The sequence below is a fragment of the Taudactylus pleione genome, unplaced genomic scaffold (genome assembly GCF_031769625.1).
Source record: "Taudactylus pleione unplaced genomic scaffold, aTauple2 ptg000914l, whole genome shotgun sequence".
Taxonomy (NCBI): domain Eukaryota; kingdom Metazoa; phylum Chordata; class Amphibia; order Anura; family Myobatrachidae; genus Taudactylus; species Taudactylus pleione.
The window spans coordinates 226,530-248,623 of NW_028285315.1; the positions used below are offsets into that span (position 1 = coordinate 226,530).

The following is a 22,094-nucleotide window of genomic DNA, read 5'->3' on the forward strand; positions in this document are numbered from 1 at the left end:
GTATTTTTTATATGCAGATATGCAAATAACCATTATAGTATCAATTTGGTCAAAGAATTGCTTTGCAACACAGATTACCAAAATCAAACAAGTTAACAGGTAAACACTGACATTTTCCAAAAGGTTTTTTAAGTTTTATGAAAATATTAGGGATGTAGGCTTTATAGCAATTTCTCATTGGACTATGGATGTTCGGATTTCAATGATTCATTTTAAACATGTGAGATATAATTTTTATATGCAGATATGCAAATATCCTTTATTGTATCAATTTGGTCAAAGATTTTTTTCCAACACAGATTACCAAAATTGAACAAGTTAAGAGGTAAATACTTACATTTTCCAAAAGGATACCTTTTACTATGCACCAAAAAAATAAAAAAATTATAACTATGTGTACATCATGCACATCATTGTTTATGTTGTATTTATTTTCCTATGGGAATTACATTTAGAAATGTGCATTCTTTACAACATTGTCATCCATTGAATTCAAGCAGAGTTTGAAGATTTCAAATAGTGACAAAAAGAATGACTTGACCATGAAGGGACACGAGCCCTCAATCTTCTGATCAGAAGTCAGACGCCTCATCCATTATGCCACGCTGTCATCTATGTCGAAATTGTCAAACCTGTGGAAGTTGTGGTAATAGTAACCTCAAGTATAACATTCAAAATTTAGAAGCTTTTTCTAGAGGTATGTTTTGGAAAAACTTGCATATGAATTACAAAATGAAATCCAACATATTTTAGTGATTTATGTTGAGTGAACATTACAAAGTATACCTTTCACATAGCCTAGATTTTGTAAAATCCTTAACTTAGCTGAGAAATAACTTAACTTTTCTATAGGCATGCTATAAAGTTTTATAAAAAGATTAGGGATGTAGGCATTAGAGCAATTTCTCATTGAACTATGGGTGTTCTGATTTCACTGATTCCTTCTAAACATGTGAGATGTATTTTTTATATGCAGATATGCAAATAACCATTATAGTATCAATTTGGTCAAAGAACTGCTTTGCAACACAGATTACCAAAATCAAACAAGTTAACAGGTAAACACTTACATTTTCCTAAAGGTTTTTTAAGAATTATGAAAATATTAGGGATGTAGGCTTTATAGCAATTTCTCATTGGACTATGGATGTTCGGATTTCAATGATTCATTTTAAACATGTGAGATATAATTTTTATATGCAGATATGTAATATCCTTTATTGTATCAATTTGGTCAAAGATTTTTTTCCAACACAGATTACCAAAATTGAACAAGTTAACAGGTAAATACTTACCTTTTCCAAAAGGATACCTTTTACTATGCACCAAAAACCTAAAAAAAACTATAACTATGTGTACATCATGCACATCATTGTTTATGTTGTATTTATTTTCCTATGGGAATTACATTTAGAAATGTACATTCTTTACAACATTGTCATCCATTGAATTCATGCAGAGTTTGAAGATTTCAAATTGTGACAAAATGAATGACTCGACCTCGAAGGGACTCGAACCCTCAATCTTCTGATCCGAAGTCAGACGCCTTATCCATTAGGCCACGCGGTCATCTTTATAGAAGTTGTCGAACCTGTGGAAGGTGTGGTAAAAGTAACCTCAAGTATAACATTCAAAATTTAGAAGTTTTTTCTAGATATATGTTTTGGAAAAACTTGCATATGAATTACAAAATGAAATCCAACATATTTTAGTGATTTATGTTGAGTGAACATTACAAAGTATACCTTTCACATAGCCTAGATTTTGTAAAATCCTTAACTTAGCTGAGAAATAACTTAACTTTTCTATAGGCATGCTATAAAGTTTTATAAAAAGATTAGGGATGTAGGCATTAGAGCAATTTCTCATTGAACTATGGGTGTTCTGATTTCACTGATTCCTTCTAAACATGTGAGATGTATTTTTTATATGCAGATATGCAAATAACCATTATAGTATCAATTTGGTCAAAGAATTGCTTTGCAACACAGATTACCAATATCAAACAAGTTAACAGGTAATCACTGACATTTTCCTAAAGGTTTTTTAAGTTTTATGAAAATATTAGGGATGTAGGCTTTATAGCAATTTCTCATTGGACTATGGATGTTCGGATTTCAATGATTCATTTTAAACATGTGAGATATAATTTTTATATGCAGATATGCAAATATCCTTTATTGTATCAATTTGGTCAAAGATTTTTTTCCAACACAGATTACCAAAATTGAACAAGTTAAGAGGTAAATACTTACATTTTCCAAAAGGATACCTTTTACTATGCACCAAAAACCTAAAAAACTTATAACTATGTATACATCATGCACATCATTGTTTATGTTGTATTTATTTTCCTATGGGAATTACATTTAGAAATGTACATTCTTTACAACATTGTCATCCATTGAATTCATGCAGAGTTTGAAGATTTCAAATAGAGACAAAAAGAATGACTTGACCACGAAGGGACACGAACCCTCAATCTTCTGATCAGATGTCAGACGCCTCATCCATTATGCCATGCTGTCATCTATGTTGAAATTGTCGAACCTGTGGAAGGTGTGGTAATAGTAACCTCAAGTATAACATTCAAAATTTAGAAGCTTTTTCTAGAGGTATGTTTTGGAAAAACTTGCATATGAATTACAAAATAAAATCCAACATATTTTAGTGATTTATGTTGAGTGAACATTACAAAGTATACCTTTCACATAGCCTAGATTTTGTAAAATCCTTAACTTAGCTGAGAAATAACTTAACTTTTCTATAGGCATGCTATAAAGTTTTATAAAAAGATTAGGGATGTAGGCATTAGAGCAATTTCTCATTGAGCTATGGCTGTTCTGATTTCAGTGATTCCTACTAAACATGTGAGATGTATTTTTTATATGCAGATATGCAAATAACCATTATAGTATCAATTTGGTCAAAGAATTGCTTTGCAACACAGATTACCAAAATCAAACAAGTTAACAGGTAAACACTGACATTTTCCTAAAGGTTTTTTAAGTTTTATGAAAATATTAGGGATGTAGGCTTTATAGCAATTTCTCATTGGACTATGGATGTTCGGATTTCAATGATTCATTTTAAACATGTGAGATATAATTTTTATATGCAGATATGCAAATATCCTTTATTGTATCAATTTGGTCAAAGATTTTTTTCCAACACAGATTACCAAAATTGAACAAGTTAAGAGGTAAATACTTACATTTTCCAAAAGGATACCTTTTACTATGCACCAAAAACCTAAAAAACCTATAACTATGTGTACATCATGCACATCATTGTTTATGTTGTATTTATTTTCCTATGGGAATTACATTTAGAAATGTGCATTCTTTACAACATTGTCATCCATTGAATTCATGCAGAGTTTGAAGATTTCAAATTGTGACAAAATGAAAGACTCGACCACGAAGGAACTCAAACCCTCAATCTTCTGATCCGAAGTCAGATGCCTTATCCATTAGGCCACACTGTCATCTTTATAGAAGTTGTCAAACCTGTGGAAGGTGTGGTAAAAGTAACCTCAAGTATAACATTCAAAATTTAGAAGTTTTTTCTAGATATATGTTTTGGAAAAACTTGCATATGAATTACAAAATGAAATCCAACATATTTTAGTGATTTATGTTGAGTGAACATTACAAAGTATACCTTTCACATAGCCTAGATTTTGTAAAATCCTTAACTTAGCTGAGAAATAACTTAACTTTTCTATAGGCATGCTATAAAGTTTTATAAAAAGATTAGGGATGTAGGCATTAGAGCAATTTCTCATTGAACTATGTTTGTTCTGATTTCACTGATTCCTTCTAAACATGTGAGATGTATTTTTTATATGCAGATATGCAAATAACCTTTATAGTATCAATTTGGTCAAAGAATTGCTTTGCAACACAGATTACCAATATCAAACAAGTTAACAGGTAAACACTGACATTTTCCTAAAGGTTTTTTAAGTTTTATGAAAATATTAGGGATGTAGGCTTTATAGCAATTTCTCATTGGACTATGGATGTTCGGATTTCAATGATTCATTTTAAACATGTGAGATATAATTTTTATATGCAGATATGCAAATATCCTTTATTGTATCAATTTGGTCAAAGATTTTTTTCCAACACAGATTACCAAAATTGAACAAGTTAAGAAGTAAATACATACATTTTCCAAAAGGATACCTTTTACTATGCACCAAAAACCTAAAAAACCTATAACTATGTATACATCATGCACATCATTGTTTATGTTGTATTTATTTTCCTATGGGAATTACATTTAGAAATGTACATTCTTTACAACATTGTCATCCATTGAATTCATGCAGAGTTTGAAGATTTCAAATAGTGACAAAAAGAATGACTTGACCACGAAGGGACACGAACCCTCAATCTTCTGATCAGAAGTCAGACGCCTCATCCATTATGCCACGCTGTCATCTATGTCGAAATTGTCGAACCTGTGGAAGGTGTGGTAATAGTAACCTCAAGTATAACATTCAAAATTTAGAAGCTTTTTCTAGAGGTATGTTTTGGAAAAACTTACATATGAATTACAAAATAAAATCCAACATATTTTAGTGATTTATGTTGAGTGAACATTACAAAGTATACCTTTCACATAGCCTAGATTTTGTAAAATCCTTAACTTAGCTGAGAAATAACTTAACTTTTCTATAGGCATGCTATAAAGTTTTATAAAAAGATTAGGGATGTAGGTATTAGAGCAATTTCTCATTGAGCTATGGCTGTTCTGATTTCAGTGATTCCTACTAAACATGTGAGATGTATTTTTTATATGCAGATATGCAAATAACCATTATAGTATCAATTTGGTCAAAGAATTGCTTTGCAACACAGATTACCAAAATCAAACAAGTTAACAGGTAAACACTGACATTTTCCTAAAGGTTTTTTAAGTTTTATGAAAATATTAGGGATGTAGGCTTTATAGCAATTTCTCATTGGACTATGGATGTTCGGATTTCAATGATTCATTTTAAACATGTGAGATATAATTTTTATATGCAGATATGCAAATATCCTTTATTGTATCAATTTGGTCAAAGATTTTTTTCCAACACAGATTACCAAAATTGAACAAGTTAAGAGGTAAATACTTACATTTTCCAAAAGGATACCTTTTACTATGCACCAAAAACCTAAAAAACCTATAACTATGTGTACATCATGCACATCATTGTTTATGTTGTATTTATTTTCCTATGGGAATTACATTTAGAAATGTGCATTCTTTACAACATTGTCATCCATTGAATTCATGCAGAGTTTGAAGATTTCAAATTGTGACAAAATGAAAGACTCGACCACAAAGGGACTCAAACCCTCAATCTTCTGATCCGAAGTCAGATGCCTTATCCATTAGGCCACACGGTGATCTTTATAGAAGTTGTCAAACCTGTGGAAGGTGTGGTAAAATTAACCTCAAGTATAACATTCAAAATTTAGAAGTTTTTTCTAGATATGTTTTGGAAAAACTTGCATATGAATTACAAAATGCAATCCAACATATTTTAGTGATTTATGTTGAGTGAACATTACAAAGTATACCTTTCACATAGCCTAGATTTTGTAAAATCCTTAACTTAGCTGAGAAATAACTTAACTTTTCTATAGGCATGCTATAAAGTTTTATAAAAAGATTAGGGATGTAGGCATTAGAGCAATTTCTCATTGAACTATGGGTGTTCTGATTTCACTGATTCCTTCTAAACATGTGAGATGTATTTTTTATATGCAGATATGCAAATAACCTTTATAGTATCAATTTGGTCAAAGAATTGCTTTGCAACACAGATTACCAATATCAAACAAGTTAACAGGTAAACACTGACATTTTCCTAAAGGTTTTTTAAGTTTTATGAAAATATTAGGGATGTAGGCTTTATAGCAATTTCTCATTGGACTATGGATGTTCGGATTTCAATGATTCATTTTAAACATGTGAGATATAATTTTTATATGCAGATATGCAAATATCCTTTATTGTATCAATTTGGTCAAAGATTTTTTTCCAACACAGATTACCAAAATTGAACAAGTTAAGAGGTAAATACTTACATTTTCCAAAAGGATACCTTTTACTATGCACCAAAAACCTAAAAAACCTATAACTATGTATACATCATGCACATCATTGTTTATGTTGTATTTATTTTCCTATGGGAATTACATTTAGAAATGTACATTCTTTACAACATTGTCATCCATTGAAATCATGCAGAGTTTGAAGATTTCAAATAGTGACAAAAAGAATGACTTGACCACGAAGGGACACGAACCCTCAATCTTCTGATCAGATGTCAGACGCCTCATCCATTATGCCATGCTGTCATCTATGTTGAAATTGTCGAACCTGTGGAAAGTGTGGTAATAGTAACCTCAAGTATAACATTCAAAATTTAGAAGCTTTTTCTAGAGGTATGTTTTGGAAAAACTTGCATATGAATTACAAAATAAAATCCAACATATTTTAGTGATTTATGTTGAGTGAACATTACAAAGTATACCTTTCACATAGCCTAGATTTTGTAAAATCCTTAACTTAGCTGAGAAATAACTTAACTTTTCTATAGGCATGCTATAAAGTTTTATAAAAAGATTAGGGATGTAGGCATTAGAGCAATTTCTCATTGAGCTATGGCTGTTCTGATTTCAGTGATTCCTTCTAAACATGTGAGATGTATTTTTTATATGCAGATATGCAAATAACCATTATAGTATCAATTTGGTCAAAGAATTGCTTTGCAACACAGATTACCAAAATCAAACAAGTTAACAGGTAAACACTGACATTTTCCAAAAGGTTTTTTAAGTTTTATGAAAATATTAGGGATGTAGGCTTTATAGCAATTTCTCATTGGACTATGGATGTTCGGATTTCAATGATTCATTTTAAACATGTGAGATATAATTTTTATATGCAGATATGCAAATATCCTTTATTGTATCAATTTGGTCAAAGATTTTTTTCCAACACAGATTACCAAAATTGAACAAGTTAAGAGGTAAATACTTACATTTTCCAAAAGGATACCTTTTACTATGCACCAAAAAAATAAAAAAATTATAACTATGTGTACATCATGCACATCATTGTTTATGTTGTATTTATTTTCCTATGGGAATTACATTTAGAAATGTGCATTCTTTACAACATTGTCATCCATTGAATTCAAGCAGAGTTTGAAGATTTCAAATAGTGACAAAAAGAATGACTTGACCATGAAGGGACACGAGCCCTCAATCTTCTGATCAGAAGTCAGACGCCTCATCCATTATGCCATGCTGTCATCTATGTCGAAATTGTCAAACCTGTGGAAGTTGTGGTAATAGTAACCTCAAGTATAACATTCAAAATTTAGAAGCTTTTTCTAGAGGTATGTTTTGGAAAAACTTGCATATGAATTACAAAATGAAATCCAACATATTTTAGTGATTTATGTTGAGTGAACATTACAAAGTATACCTTTCACATAGCCTAGATTTTGTAAAATCCTTAACTTAGCTGAGAAATAACTTAACTTTTCTATAGGCATGCTATAAAGTTTTATAAAAAGATTAGGGATGTAGGCATTAGAGCAATTTCTCATTGAACTATGGGTGTTCTGATTTCACTGATTCCTTCTAAACATGTGAGATGTATTTTTTATATGCAGATATGCAAATAACCATTATAGTATAAATTTGGTCAAAGAACTGCTTTGCAACACAGATTACCAAAATCAAACAAGTTAACAGGTAAACACTTACATTTTCCTAAAGGTTTTTTAAGAATTATGAAAATATTAGGGATGTAGGCTTTATAGCAATTTCTCATTGGACTATGGATGTTCGGATTTCAATGATTCATTTTAAACATGTGAGATATAATTTTTATATGCAGATATGTAATATCCTTTATTGTATCAATTTGGTCAAAGATTTTTTTCCAACACAGATTACCAAAATTGAACAAGTTAACAGGTAAATACTTACCTTTTCCAAAAGGATACCTTTTACTATGCACCAAAAACCTAAAAAAAACTATAACTATGTGTACATCATGCACATCATTGTTTATGTTGTATTTATTTTCCTATGGGAATTACATTTAGAAATGTACATTCTTTACAACATTGTCATCCATTGAATTCATGCAGAGTTTGAAGATTTCAAATTGTGACAAAATGAATGACTCGACCTCGAAGGGACTCGAACCCTCAATCTTCTGATCCGAAGTCAGACGCCTTATCCATTAGGCCACGCGGTCATCTTTATAGAAGTTGTCGAACCTGTGGAAGGTGTGGTAAAAGTAACCTCAAGTATAACATTCAAAATTTAGAAGTTTTTTCTAGATATATGTTTTGGAAAAACTTGCATATGAATTACAAAATGAAATCCAACATATTTTAGTGATTTATGTTGAGTGAACATTACAAAGTATACCTTTCACATAGCCTAGATTTTGTAAAATCCTTAACTTAGCTGAGAAATAACTTAACTTTTCTATAGGCATGCTATAAAGTTTTATAAAAAGATTAGGGATGTAGGCATTAGAGCAATTTCTCATTGAACTATGGGTGTTCTGATTTCACTGATTCCTTCTAAACATGTGAGATGTATTTTTTATATGCAGATATGCAAATAACCATTATAGTATCAATTTGGTCAAAGAATTGCTTTGCAACACAGATTACCAATATCAAACAAGTTAACAGGTAATCACTGACATTTTCCTAAAGGTTTTTTAAGTTTTATGAAAATATTAGGGATGTAGGCTTTATAGCAATTTCTCATTGGACTATGGATGTTCGGATTTCAATGATTCATTTTAAACATGTGAGATATAATTTTTATATGCAGATATGCAAATATCCTTTATTGTATCAATTTGGTCAAAGATTTTTTTCCAACACAGATTACCAAAATTGAACAAGTTAAGAGGTAAATACTTACATTTTCCAAAAGGATACCTTTTACTATGCACCAAAAACCTAAAAAACTTATAACTATGTATACATCATGCACATCATTGTTTATGTTGTATTTATTTTCCTATGGGAATTACATTTAGAAATGTACATTCTTTACAACATTGTCATCCATTGAATTCATGCAGAGTTTGAAGATTTCAAATAGAGACAAAAAGAATGACTTGACCACGAAGGGACACGAACCCTCAATCTTCTGATCAGATGTCAGACGCCTCATCCATTATGCCATGCTGTCATCTATGTTGAAATTGTCGAACCTGTGGAAGGTGTGGTAATAGTAACCTCAAGTATAACATTCAAAATTTAGAAGCTTTTTCTAGAGGTATGTTTTGGAAAAACTTGCATATGAATTACAAAATAAAATCCAACATATTTTAGTGATTTATGTTGAGTGAACATTACAAAGTATACCTTTCACATAGCCTAGATTTTGTAAAATCCTTAACTTAGCTGAGAAATAACTTAACTTTTCTATAGGCATGCTATAAAGTTTTATAAAAAGATTAGGGATGTAGGCATTAGAGCAATTTCTCATTGAGCTATGGCTGTTCTGATTTCAGTGATTCCTTCTAAACATGTGAGATGTATTTTTTATATGCAGATATGCAAATAACCATTATAGTATCAATTTGGTCAAAGAATTGCTTTGCAACACAGATTACCAAAATCAAACAAGTTAACAGGTAAACACTGACATTTTCCAAAAGGTTTTTTAAGTTTTATGAAAATATTAGGGATGTAGGCTTTATAGCAATTTCTCATTGGACTATGGATGTTCGGATTTCAATGATTCATTTTAAACATGTGAGATATAATTTTTATATGCAGATATGCAAATATCCTTTATTGTATCAATTTGGTCAAAGATTTTTTTCCAACACAGATTACCAAAATTGAACAAGTTAAGAGGTAAATACTTACATTTTCCAAAAGGATACCTTTTACTATGCACCAAAAAAATAAAAAAATGATAACTATGTGTACATCATGCACATCATTGTTTATGTTGTATTTATTTTCCTATGGGAATTACATTTAGAAATGTGCATTCTTTACAACATTGTCATCCATTGAATTCAAGCAGAGTTTGAAGATTTCAAATAGTGACAAAAAGAATGACTTAACCATGAAGGGACACGAGCCCTCAATCTTCTGATCAGAAGTCAGACGCCTCATCCATTATGCCACGCTGTCATCTATGTCGAAATTGTCAAACCTGTGGAAGTTGTGGTAATAGTAACCTCAAGTATAACATTCAAAATTTAGAAGCTTTTTCTAGAGGTATGTTTTGGAAAAACTTGCATATGAATTACAAAATGAAATCCAACATATTTTAGTGATTTATGTTGAGTGAACATTACAAAGTATACCTTTCACATAGCCTAGATTTTGTAAAATCCTTAATTTAGCTGAGAAATAACTTAACTTTTCTATAGGCATGCTATAAAGTTTTATAAAAAGATTAGGGATGTAGGCATTAGAGCAATTTCTCATTGAACTATGGGTGTTCTGATTTCACTGATTCCTTCTAAACATGTGAGATGTATTTTTTATATGCAGATATGCAAATAACCATTATAGTATCAATTTGGTCAAAGAACTGCTTTGCAACACAGATTACCAAAATCAAACAAGTTAACAGGTAAACACTTACATTTTCCTAAAGGTTTTTTAAGAATTATGAAAATATTAGGGATGTAGGCTTTATAGCAATTTCTCATTGGACTATGGATGTTCGGATTTCAATGATTCATTTTAAACATGTGAGATATAATTTTTATATGCAGATATGTAATATCCTTTATTGTATCAATTTGGTCAAAGATTTTTTTCCAACACAGATTACCAAAATTGAACAAGTTAACAGGTAAATACTTACCTTTTCCAAAAGGATACCTTTTACTATGCACCCAAAACCTAAAAAAACTATAACTATGTGTACATCATGCACATCATTGTTTATGTTGTATTTATTTTCCTATGGGAATTACATTTAGAAATGTACATTCTTTACAACATTGTCATCCATTGAATTCATGCAGAGTTTGAAGATTTCAAATTGTGACAAAATGAATGACTCGACCTCGAAGGGACTCGAACCCTCAATCTTCTGATCCGAAGTCAGACGCCTTATCCATTAGGCCACGCGGTCATCTTTATAGAAGTTGTCGAACCTGTGGAAGGTGTGGTAAAAGTAACCTCAAGTATAACATTCAAAATTTAGAAGTTTTTTCTAGATATATGTTTTGGAAAAACTTGCATATGAATTACAAAATGAAATCCAACATATTTTAGTGATTTATGTTGAGTGAACATTACAAAGTATACCTTTCACATATCCTAGATTTTGTAAAATCCTTAACTTAGCTGAGAAATAACTTAACTTTTCTATAGGCATGCTATAAAGTTTTATAAAAAGATTAGGGATGTAGGCATTAGAGCAATTTCTCATTGAACTATGGGTGTTCTGATTTCACTGATTCCTTCTAAACATGTGAGATGTATTTTTTATATGCAGATATGCAAATAACCATTATAGTATCAATTTGGTCAAAGAATTGCTTTGCAACACAGATTACCAATATCAAACAAGTTAACAGGTAAACACTGACATTTTCCTAAAGGTTTTTTAAGTTTTATGAAAATATTAGGGATGTAGGCTTTATAGCAATTTCTCATTGGACTATGGATGTTCGGATTTCAATGATTCATTTTAAACATGTGAGATATAATTTTTATATGCAGATATGCAAATATCCTTTATTGTATCAATTTGGTCAAAGATTTTTTTCCAACACAGATTACCAAAATTGAACAAGTTAAGAGGTAAATACTTACATTTTCCAAAAGGATACCTTTTACTATGCACCAAAAACCTAAAAAACCTATAACTATGTATACATCATGCACATCATTGTTTATGTTGTATTTATTTTCCTATGGGAATTACATTTAGAAATGTACATTCTTTACAACATTGTCATCCATTGAAATCATGCAGAGTTTGAAGATTTCAAATAGTGACAAAAAGAATGACTTGACCACGAAGGGACACGAACCCTCAATCTTCTGATCAGATGTCAGACGCCTCATCCATTATGCCATGCTGTCATCTATGTTGAAATTGTCGAACCTGTGGAAAGTGTGGTAATAGTAACCTCAAGTATAACATTCAAAATTTAGAAGCTTTTTCTAGAGGTATGTTTTGGAAAAACTTGCATATGAATTACAAAATAAAATCCAACATATTTTAGTGATTTATGTTGAGTGAACATTACAAAGTATACCTTTCACATAGCCTAGATTTTGTAAAATCCTTAACTTAGCTGAGAAATAACTTAACTTTTCTATAGGCATGCTATAAAGTTTTATAAAAAGATTAGGGATGTAGGCATTAGAGCAATTTCTCATTGAGCTATGGCTGTTCTGATTTCAGTGATTCCTTCTAAACATGTGAGATGTATTTTTTATATGCAGATATGCAAATAACCATTATAGTATCAATTTGGTCAAAGAATTGCTTTGCAACACAGATTACCAAAATCAAACAAGTTAACAGGTAAACACTGACATTTTCCAAAAGGTTTTTTAAGTTTTATGAAAATATTAGGGATGTAGGCTTTATAGCAATTTCTCATTGGACTATGGATGTTCGGATTTCAATGATTCATTTTAAACATGTGAGATATAATTTTTATATGCAGATATGCAAATATCCTTTATTGTATCAATTTGGTCAAAGATTTTTTTCCAACACAGATTACCAAAATTGAACAAGTTAAGAGGTAAATACTTACATTTTCCAAAAGGATACCTTTTACTATGCACCAAAAAAATAAAAAAATTATAACTATGTGTACATCATGCACATCATTGTTTATGTTGTATTTATTTTCCTATGGGAATTACATTTAGAAATGTGCATTCTTTACAACATTGTCATCCATTGAATTCAAGCAGAGTTTGAAGATTTCAAATAGTGACAAAAAGAATGACTTGACCATGAAGGGACACGAGCCCTCAATCTTCTGATCAGAAGTCAGACGCCTCATCCATTATGCCACGCTGTCATCTATGTCGAAATTGTCAAACCTGTGGAAGTTGTGGTAATAGTAACCTCAAGTATAACATTCAAAATTTAGAAGCTTTTTCTAGAGGTATGTTTTGGAAAAACTTGCATATGAATTACAAAATGAAATCCAACATATTTTAGTGATTTATGTTGAGTGAACATTACAAAGTATACCTTTCACATAGCCTAGATTTTGTAAAATCCTTAACTTAGCTGAGAAATAACTTAACTTTTCTATAGGCATGCTATAAAGTTTTATAAAAAGATTAGGGATGTAGGCATTAGAGCAATTTCTCATTGAACTATGGGTGTTCTGATTTCACTGATTCCTTCTAAACATGTGAGATGTATTTTTTATATGCAGATATGCAAATAACCATTATAGTATAAATTTGGTCAAAGAACTGCTTTGCAACACAGATTACCAAAATCAAACAAGTTAACAGGTAAACACTTACATTTTCCTAAAGGTTTTTTAAGAATTATGAAAATATTAGGGATGTAGGCTTTATAGCAATTTCTCATTGGACTATGGATGTTCGGATTTCAATGATTCATTTTAAACATGTGAGATATAATTTTTATATGCAGATATGTAATATCCTTTATTGTATCAATTTGGTCAAAGTTTTTTTTCCAACACAGATTACCAAAATTGAACAAGTTAACAGGTAAATACTTACCTTTTCCAAAAGGATACCTTTTACTATGCACCAAAAACCTAAAAAAAACTATAACTATGTGTACATCATGCACATCATTGTTTATGTTGTATTTATTTTCCTATGGGAATTACATTTAGAAATGTACATTCTTTACAACATTGTCATCCATTGAATTCATGCAGAGTTTGAAGATTTCAAATTGTGACAAAATGAATGACTCGACCTCGAAGGGACTCGAACCCTCAATCTTCTGATCCGAAGTCAGACGCCTTATCCATTAGGCCACGCGGTCATCTTTATAGAAGTTGTCGAACCTGTGGAAGGTGTGGTAAAAGTAACCTCAAGTATAACATTCAAAATTTAGAAGTTTTTTCTAGATATATGTTTTGGAAAAACTTGCATATGAATTACAAAATGAAATCCAACATATTTTAGTGATTTATGTTGAGTGAACATTACAAAGTATACCTTTCACATAGCCTAGATTTTGTAAAATCCTTAACTTAGCTGAGAAATAACTTAACTTTTCTATAGGCATGCTATAAAGTTTTATAAAAAGATTAGGGATGTAGGCATTAGAGCAATTTCTCATTGAACTATGGGTGTTCTGATTTCACTGATTCCTTCTAAACATGTGAGATGTATTTTTTATATGCAGATATGCAAATAACCATTATAGTATCAATTTGGTCAAAGAATTGCTTTGCAACACAGATTACCAATATCAAACAAGTTAACAGGTAATCACTGACATTGTCCTAAAGGTTTTTTAAGTTTTATGAAAATATTAGGGATGTAGGCTTTATAGCAATTTCTCATTGGACTATGGATGTTCGGATTTCAATGATTCATTTTAAACATGTGAGATATAATTTTTATATGCAGATATGCAAATATCCTTTATTGTATCAATTTGGTCAAAGATTTTTTTCCAACACAGATTACCAAAATTGAACAAGTTAAGAGGTAAATACTTACATTTTCCAAAAGGATACCTTTTACTATGCACCAAAAACCTAAAAAACTTATAACTATGTATACATCATGCACATCATTGTTTATGTTGTATTTATTTTCCTATGGGAATTACATTTAGAAATGTACATTCTTTACAACATTGTCATCCATTGAATTCATGCAGAGTTTGAAGATTTCAAATAGAGACAAAAAGAATGACTTGACCACGAAGGGACACGAACCCTCAATCTTCTGATCAGATGTCAGACGCCTCATCCATTATGCCATGCTGTCATCTATGTTGAAATTGTCGAACCTGTGGAAGGTGTGGTAATAGTAACCTCAAGTATAACATTCAAAATTTAGAAGCTTTTTCTAGAGGTATGTTTTGGAAAAACTTGCATATGAATTACAAAATAAAATCCAACATATTTTAGTGATTTATGTTGAGTGAACATTACAAAGTATACCTTTCACATAGCCTAGATTTTGTAAAATCCTTAACTTAGCTGAGAAATAACTTAACTTTTCTATAGGCATGCTATAAAGTTTTATAAAAAGATTAGGGATGTAGGCATTAGAGCAATTTCTCATTGAGCTATGGCTGTTCTGATTTCAGTGATTCCTTCTAAACATGTGAGATGTATTTTTTATATGCAGATATGCAAATAACCATTATAGTATCAATTTGGTCAAAGAATTGCTTTGCAACACAGATTACCAAAATCAAACAAGTTAACAGGTAAACACTGACATTTTCCAAAAGGTTTTTTAAGTTTTATGAAAATATTAGGGATGTAGGCTTTATAGCAATTTCTCATTGGACTATGGATGTTCGGATTTCAATGATTCATTTTAAACATGTGAGATATAATTTTTATATGCAGATATGCAAATATCCTTTATTGTATCAATTTGGTCAAAGATTTTTTTCCAACACAGATTACCAAAATTGAACAAGTTAAGAGGTAAATACTTACATTTTCCAAAAGTATACCTTTTACTATGCACCAAAAAAATAAAAAAATGATAACTATGTGTACATCATGCACATCATTGTTTATGTTGTATTTATTTTCCTATGGGAATTACATTTAGAAATGTGCATTCTTTACAACATTGTCATCCATTGAATTCAAGCAGAGTTTGAAGATTTCAAATAGTGACAAAAAGAATGACTTAACCATGAAGGGACACGAGCCCTCAATCTTCTGATCAGAAGTCAGACGCCTCATCCATTATGCCACGCTGTCATCTATGTCGAAATTGTCAAACCTGTGGAAGTTGTGGTAATAGTAACCTCAAGTATAACATTCAAAATTTAGAAGCTTTTTCTAGAGGTATGTTTTGGAAAAACTTGCATATGAATTACAAAATGAAATCCAACATATTTTAGTGATTTATGTTGAGTGAACATTACAAAGTATACCTTTCACATAGCCTAGATTTTGTAAAATCCTTAATTTAGCTGAGAAATAACTTAACTTTTCTATAGGCATGCTATAAAGTTTTATAAAAAGATTAGGGATGTAGGCATTAGAGCAATTTCTCATTGAACTATGGGTGTTCTGATTTCACTGATTCCTTCTAAACATGTGAGATGTATTTTTTATATGCAGATATGCAAATAACCATTATAGTATCAATTTGGTCAAAGAACTGCTTTGCAACACAGATTACCAAAATCAAACAAGTTAACAGGTAAACACTTACATTTTCCTAAAGGTTTTTTAAGAATTATGAAAATATTAGGGATGTAGGCTTTATAGCAATTTCTCATTGGACTATGGATGTTCGGATTTCAATGATTCATTTTAAACATGTGAGATATAATTTTTATATGCAGATATGTAATATCCTTTATTGTATCAATTTGGTCAAAGATTTTTTTCCAACACAGATTACCAAAATTGAACAAGTTAAGAGGTAAATACTTACATTTTCCAAAAGGATACCTTTTACTATGCACCAAAAACCTAAAAAACTTATAACTATGTATACATCATGCACATCATTGTTTATGTTGTATTTATTTTCCTATGGGAATTACATTTAGAAATGTACATTCTTTACAACATTGTCATCCATTGAATTCATGCAGAGTTTGAAGATTTCAAATAGAGACAAAAAGAATGACTTGACCACGAAGGGACACGAACCCTCAATCTTCTAATCAGATGTCAGACGCCTCATCCATTATGCCATGCTGTCATCTATGTTGAAATTGTCGAACCTGTGGAAGGTGTGGTAATAGTAACCTCAAGTATAACATTCAAAATTTAGAAGCTTTTTCTAGAGGTATGTTTTGGAAAAACTTGCATATGAATTACAAAATAAAATCCAACATATTTTAGTGATTTATGTTGAGTGAACATTACAAAGTATACCTTTCACATAGCCTAGATTTTGTAAAATCCTTAACTTAGCTGAGAAATAACTTAACTTTTCTATAGGCATGCTATAAAGTTTTATAAAAAGATTAGGGATGTAGGCATTAGAGCAATTTCTCATTGAGCTATGGCTGTTCTGATTTCAGTGATTCCTTCTAAACATGTGAGATGTATTTTTTATATGCAGATATGCAAATAACCATTATAGTATCAATTTGGTCAAAGAATTGCTTTGCAACACAGATTACCAAAATCAAACAAGTTAACAGGTAAACACTGACATTTTCCAAAAGGTTTTTTAAGTTTTATGAAAATATTAGGGATGTAGGCTTTATAGCAATTTCTCATTGGACTATGGATGTTCGGATTTCAATGATTCATTTTAAACATGTGAGATATAATTTTTATATGCAGATATGCAAATATCCTTTATTGTATCAATTTGGTCAAAGATTTTTTTCCAACACAGATTACCAAAATTGAACAAGTTAAGAGGTAAATACTTACATTTTCCAAAAGGATACCTTTTACTATGCACCAAAAAAATAAAAAAATGATAACTATGTGTACATCATGCACATCATTGTTTATGTTGTATTTATTTTCCTATGGGAATTACATTTAGAAATGTGCATTCTTTACAACATTGTCATCCATTGAATTCAAGCAGAGTTTGAAGATTTCAAATAGTGACAAAAAGAATGACTTAACCATGAAGGGACACGAGCCCTCAATCTTCTGATCAGAAGTCAGACGCCTCATCCATTATGCCACGCTGTCATCTATGTCGAAATTGTCAAACCTGTGGAAGTTGTGGTAATAGTAACCTCAAGTATAACATTCAAAATTTAGAAGCTTTTTCTAGAGGTATGTTTTGGAAAAACTTGCATATGAATTACAAAATGAAATCCAACATATTTTAGTGATTTATGTTGAGTGAACATTACAAAGTATACCTTTCACATAGCCTAGATTTTGTAAAATCCTTAATTTAGCTGAGAAATAACTTAACTTTTCTATAGGCATGCTATAAAGTTTTATAAAAAGATTAGGGATGTAGGCATTAGAGCAATTTCTCATTGAACTATGGGTGTTCTGATTTCACTGATTCCTTCTAAACATGTGAGATGTATTTTTTATATGCAGATATGCAAATAACCATTATAGTATCAATTTGGTCAAAGAACTGCTTTGCAACACAGATTACCAAAATCAAACAAGTTAACAGGTAAACACTTACATTTTCCTAAAGGTTTTTTAAGAATTATGAAAATATTAGGGATGTAGGCTTTATAGCAATTTCTCATTGGACTATGGATGTTCGGATTTCAATGATTCATTTTAAACATGTGAGATATAATTTTTATATGCAGATATGTAATATCCTTTATTGTATCAATTTGGTCAAAGATTTTTTTCCAACACAGATTACCAAAATTGAACAAGTTAACAGGTAAATACTTACCTTTTCCAAAAGGATACCTTTTACTATGCACCCAAAACCTAAAAAAACTATAACTATGTGTACATCATGCACATCATTGTTTATGTTGTATTTATTTTCCTATGGGAATTACATTTAGAAATGTACATTCTTTACAACATTGTCATCCATTGAATTCATGCAGAGTTTGAAGATTTCAAATTGTGACAAAATGAATGACTCGACCTCGAAGGGACTCGAACCCTCAATCTTCTGATCCGAAGTCAGACGCCTTATCCATTAGGCCACGCGGTCATCTTTATAGAAGTTGTCGAACCTGTGGAAGGTGTGGTAAAAGTAACCTCAAGTATAACATTCAAAATTTAGAAGTTTTTTCTAGATATATGTTTTGGAAAAACTTGCATATGAATTACAAAATGAAATCCAACATATTTTAGTGATTTATGTTGAGTGAACATTACAAAGTATACCTTTCACATAGCCTAGATTTTGTAAAATCCTTAACTTAGCTGAGAAATAACTTAACTTTTCTATAGGCATGCTATAAAGTTTTATAAAAAGATTAGGGATGTAGGCATTAGAGCAATTTCTCATTGAACTATGGGTGTTCTGATTTCACTGATTCCTTCTAAACATGTGAGATGTATTTTTTATATGCAGATATGCAAATAACCATTATAGTATCAATTTGGTCAAAGAATTGCTTTGCAACACAGATTACCAATATCAAACAAGTTAACAGGTAATCACTGACATTTTCCTAAAGGTTTTTTAAGTTTTATGAAAATATTAGGGATGTAGGCTTTATAGCAATTTCTCATTGGACTATGGATGTTCGGATTTCAATGATTCATTTTAAACATGTGAGATATAATTTTTATATGCAGATATGCAAATATCCTTTATTGTATCAATTTGGTCAAAGATTTTTTTCCAACACAGATTACCAAAATTGAACAAGTTAAGAGGTAAATACTTACATTTTCCAAAAGGATACCTTTTACTATGCACCAAAAACCTAAAAAACTTATAACTATGTATACATCATGCACATCATTGTTTATGTTGTATTTATTTTCCTATGGGAATTACAGTTAGAAATGTACATTCTTTACAACATTGTCATCCATTGAATTCATGCAGAGTTTGAAGATTTCAAATAGTGACAAAAAGAATGACTTGACCACGAAGGGACACGAACCCTCAATCTTCTGATCAGAAGTCAGACGCCTCATCCATTATGCCACGCTGTCATCTATGTCGAAATTGTCGAACCTGTGGAAGGTGTGGTAATAGTAACCTCAAGTATAACATTCAAAATTTAGTAGCTTTTTCTAGAGGTATGTTTTGGAAAAACTTGCATATGAATTACAAAATAAAATCCAACATATTTTAGTGATTTATGTTGAGTGAACATTACAAAGTATACCTTTCACATAGCCTAGATTTTGTAAAATCCTTAACTTAGCTGAGAAATAACTTAACTTTTCTATAGGCATGCTATAAAGTTTTATAAAAAGATTAGGGATGTAGGCATTAGAGCAATTTCTCATTGAGCTATGGCTGATCTGATTTCAGTGATTCCTTCTAAACATGTGAGATGTATTTTTTATATGCAGATATGCAAATAACCATTATAGTATCAATTTGGTCAAAGAATTGCTTTGCAACACAGATTACCAAAATCAAACAAGTTAACAGGTAAACACTGACATTTTCCTAAAGGTTTTTTAAGTTTTATGAAAATATTAGGGATGTAGGCTTTATAGCAATTTCTCATTGGACTATGGATGTTCGGATTTCAATGATTCATTTTAAACATGTGAGATATAATTTTTATATGCAGATATGCAAATATCCTTTATTGTATCAATTTGGTCAAAGATTTTTTTCCAACACAGATTACCAAAATTGAACAAGTTAAGAGGTAAATACTTACATTTTCCAAAAGGATACCTTTTACTATGCACCAAAAACCTAAAAAACCTATAACTATGTGTACATCATGCACATAATTGTTTATGTTGTATTTATTTTCCTATGGGAATTACATTTAGAAATGTGCATTCTTTACAACATTGTCATCCATTGAATTCAAGCAGAGTTTGAAGATTTCAAATAGTGACAAAAAGAATGACTTGACCATGAAGGGACACGAGCCCTCAATCTTCTGATCAGAAGTCAGACGCCTCATCCATTATGCCACGCTGTCATCTATGTCGAAATTGTCAAACCTGTGGAAGTTGTGGTAATAGTAACCTCAAGTATAACATTCAAAATTTAGAAGCTTTTTCTAGAGGTATGTTTTGGAAAAACTTGCATATGAATTACAAAATGAAATCCAACATATTTTAGTGATTTATGTTGAGTGAACATTACAAAGTATACCTTTCACATAGCCTAGATTTTGTAAAATCCTTAACTTAGCTGAGAAATAACTTAACTTTTCTATAGGCATGCTATAAAGTTTTATAAAAAGATTAGGGATGTAGGCATTAGAGCAATTTCTCATTGAACTATGGGTGTTCTGATTTCACTGATTCCTTCTAAACATGTGAGATGTATTTTTTATATGCAGATATGCAAATAACCATTATAGTATCAATTTGGTCAAAGAACTGCTTTGCAACACAGATTACCAAAATCAAACAAGTTAACAGGTAAACACTTACATTTTCCTAAAGGTTTTTTAAGTTTTATGAAAATATTAGGGATGTAGGCTTTATAGCAATTTCTCATTGGACTATGGATGTTCGGATTTCAATGATTCATTTTAAACATGTGAGATATAATTTTTATATGCAGATATGCAAATATCCTTTATTGTATCAATTTGGTCAAAGATTTTTTTCCAACACAGATTACCAAAATTGAACAAGTTAAGAGGTAAATACTTACATTTTCCAAAAGGATACCTTTTACTATGCACCAAAAACCTAAAAAACTTATAACTATGTATACATCATGCACATCATTGTTTATGTTGTATTTATTTTCCTATGGGAATTACATTTAGAAATGTACATTCTTTACAACATTGTCATCCATTGAATTCATGCAGAGTTTGAAGATTTCAAATAGTGACAAAAAGAATGACTTGACCACGAAGGGACACGAACCCTCAATCTTCTGATCAGATGTCAGACGCCTCATCCATTATGCCATGCTGTCATCTATGTTGAAATTGTCGAACCTGTGGAAGGTGTGGTAATAGTAACCTCAAGTATAACATTCAAAATTTAGAAGCTTTTTCTAGAGGTATGTTTTGGAAAAACTTGCATATGAATTACAAAATAAAATCCAACATATTTTAGTGATTTATGTTGAGTGAACATTACAAAGTATACCTTTCACATAGCCTAGATTTTGTAAAATCCTTAACTTAGCTGAGAAATAACTTAACTTTTCTATAGGCATGCTATAAAGTTTTATAAAAAGATTAGGGATGTAGGCATTAGAGCAATTTCTCATTGAGCTATGGCTGATCTGATTTCAGTGATTCCTTCTAAACATGTGAGATGTATTTTTTATATGCAGATATGCAAATAACCATTATAGTATC

General features: G+C 30.6%; 5 non-coding genes across 5 annotated transcripts; all 5 read right to left on the reverse strand.

Annotated features, from left to right (window-relative positions):
• Positions 1 to 1,496: 1,496 nt before the first annotated feature.
• Positions 1,497 to 1,569, reverse strand: TRNAR-UCG (transfer RNA arginine (anticodon UCG)). Its single transcript has one exon. It is a non-coding gene; the product is annotated as a tRNA-Arg (tRNA).
• Positions 1,570 to 8,207: 6,638 nt separating this feature from the next.
• On the reverse strand, positions 8,208 to 8,280 carry TRNAR-UCG (transfer RNA arginine (anticodon UCG)). Its single transcript has one exon. It is a non-coding gene; the product is annotated as a tRNA-Arg (tRNA).
• A 2,803-nt stretch (positions 8,281 to 11,083) lies between these two features.
• On the reverse strand, positions 11,084 to 11,156 carry TRNAR-UCG (transfer RNA arginine (anticodon UCG)). Its single transcript has one exon. It is a non-coding gene; the product is annotated as a tRNA-Arg (tRNA).
• A 2,804-nt stretch (positions 11,157 to 13,960) lies between these two features.
• On the reverse strand, positions 13,961 to 14,033 carry TRNAR-UCG (transfer RNA arginine (anticodon UCG)). Its single transcript has one exon. It is a non-coding gene; the product is annotated as a tRNA-Arg (tRNA).
• Positions 14,034 to 18,753: 4,720 nt separating this feature from the next.
• On the reverse strand, positions 18,754 to 18,826 carry TRNAR-UCG (transfer RNA arginine (anticodon UCG)). The gene has a single exon. It is a non-coding gene; the product is annotated as a tRNA-Arg (tRNA).
• Between the last annotated feature and the right edge of the window lie 3,268 nt (positions 18,827 to 22,094).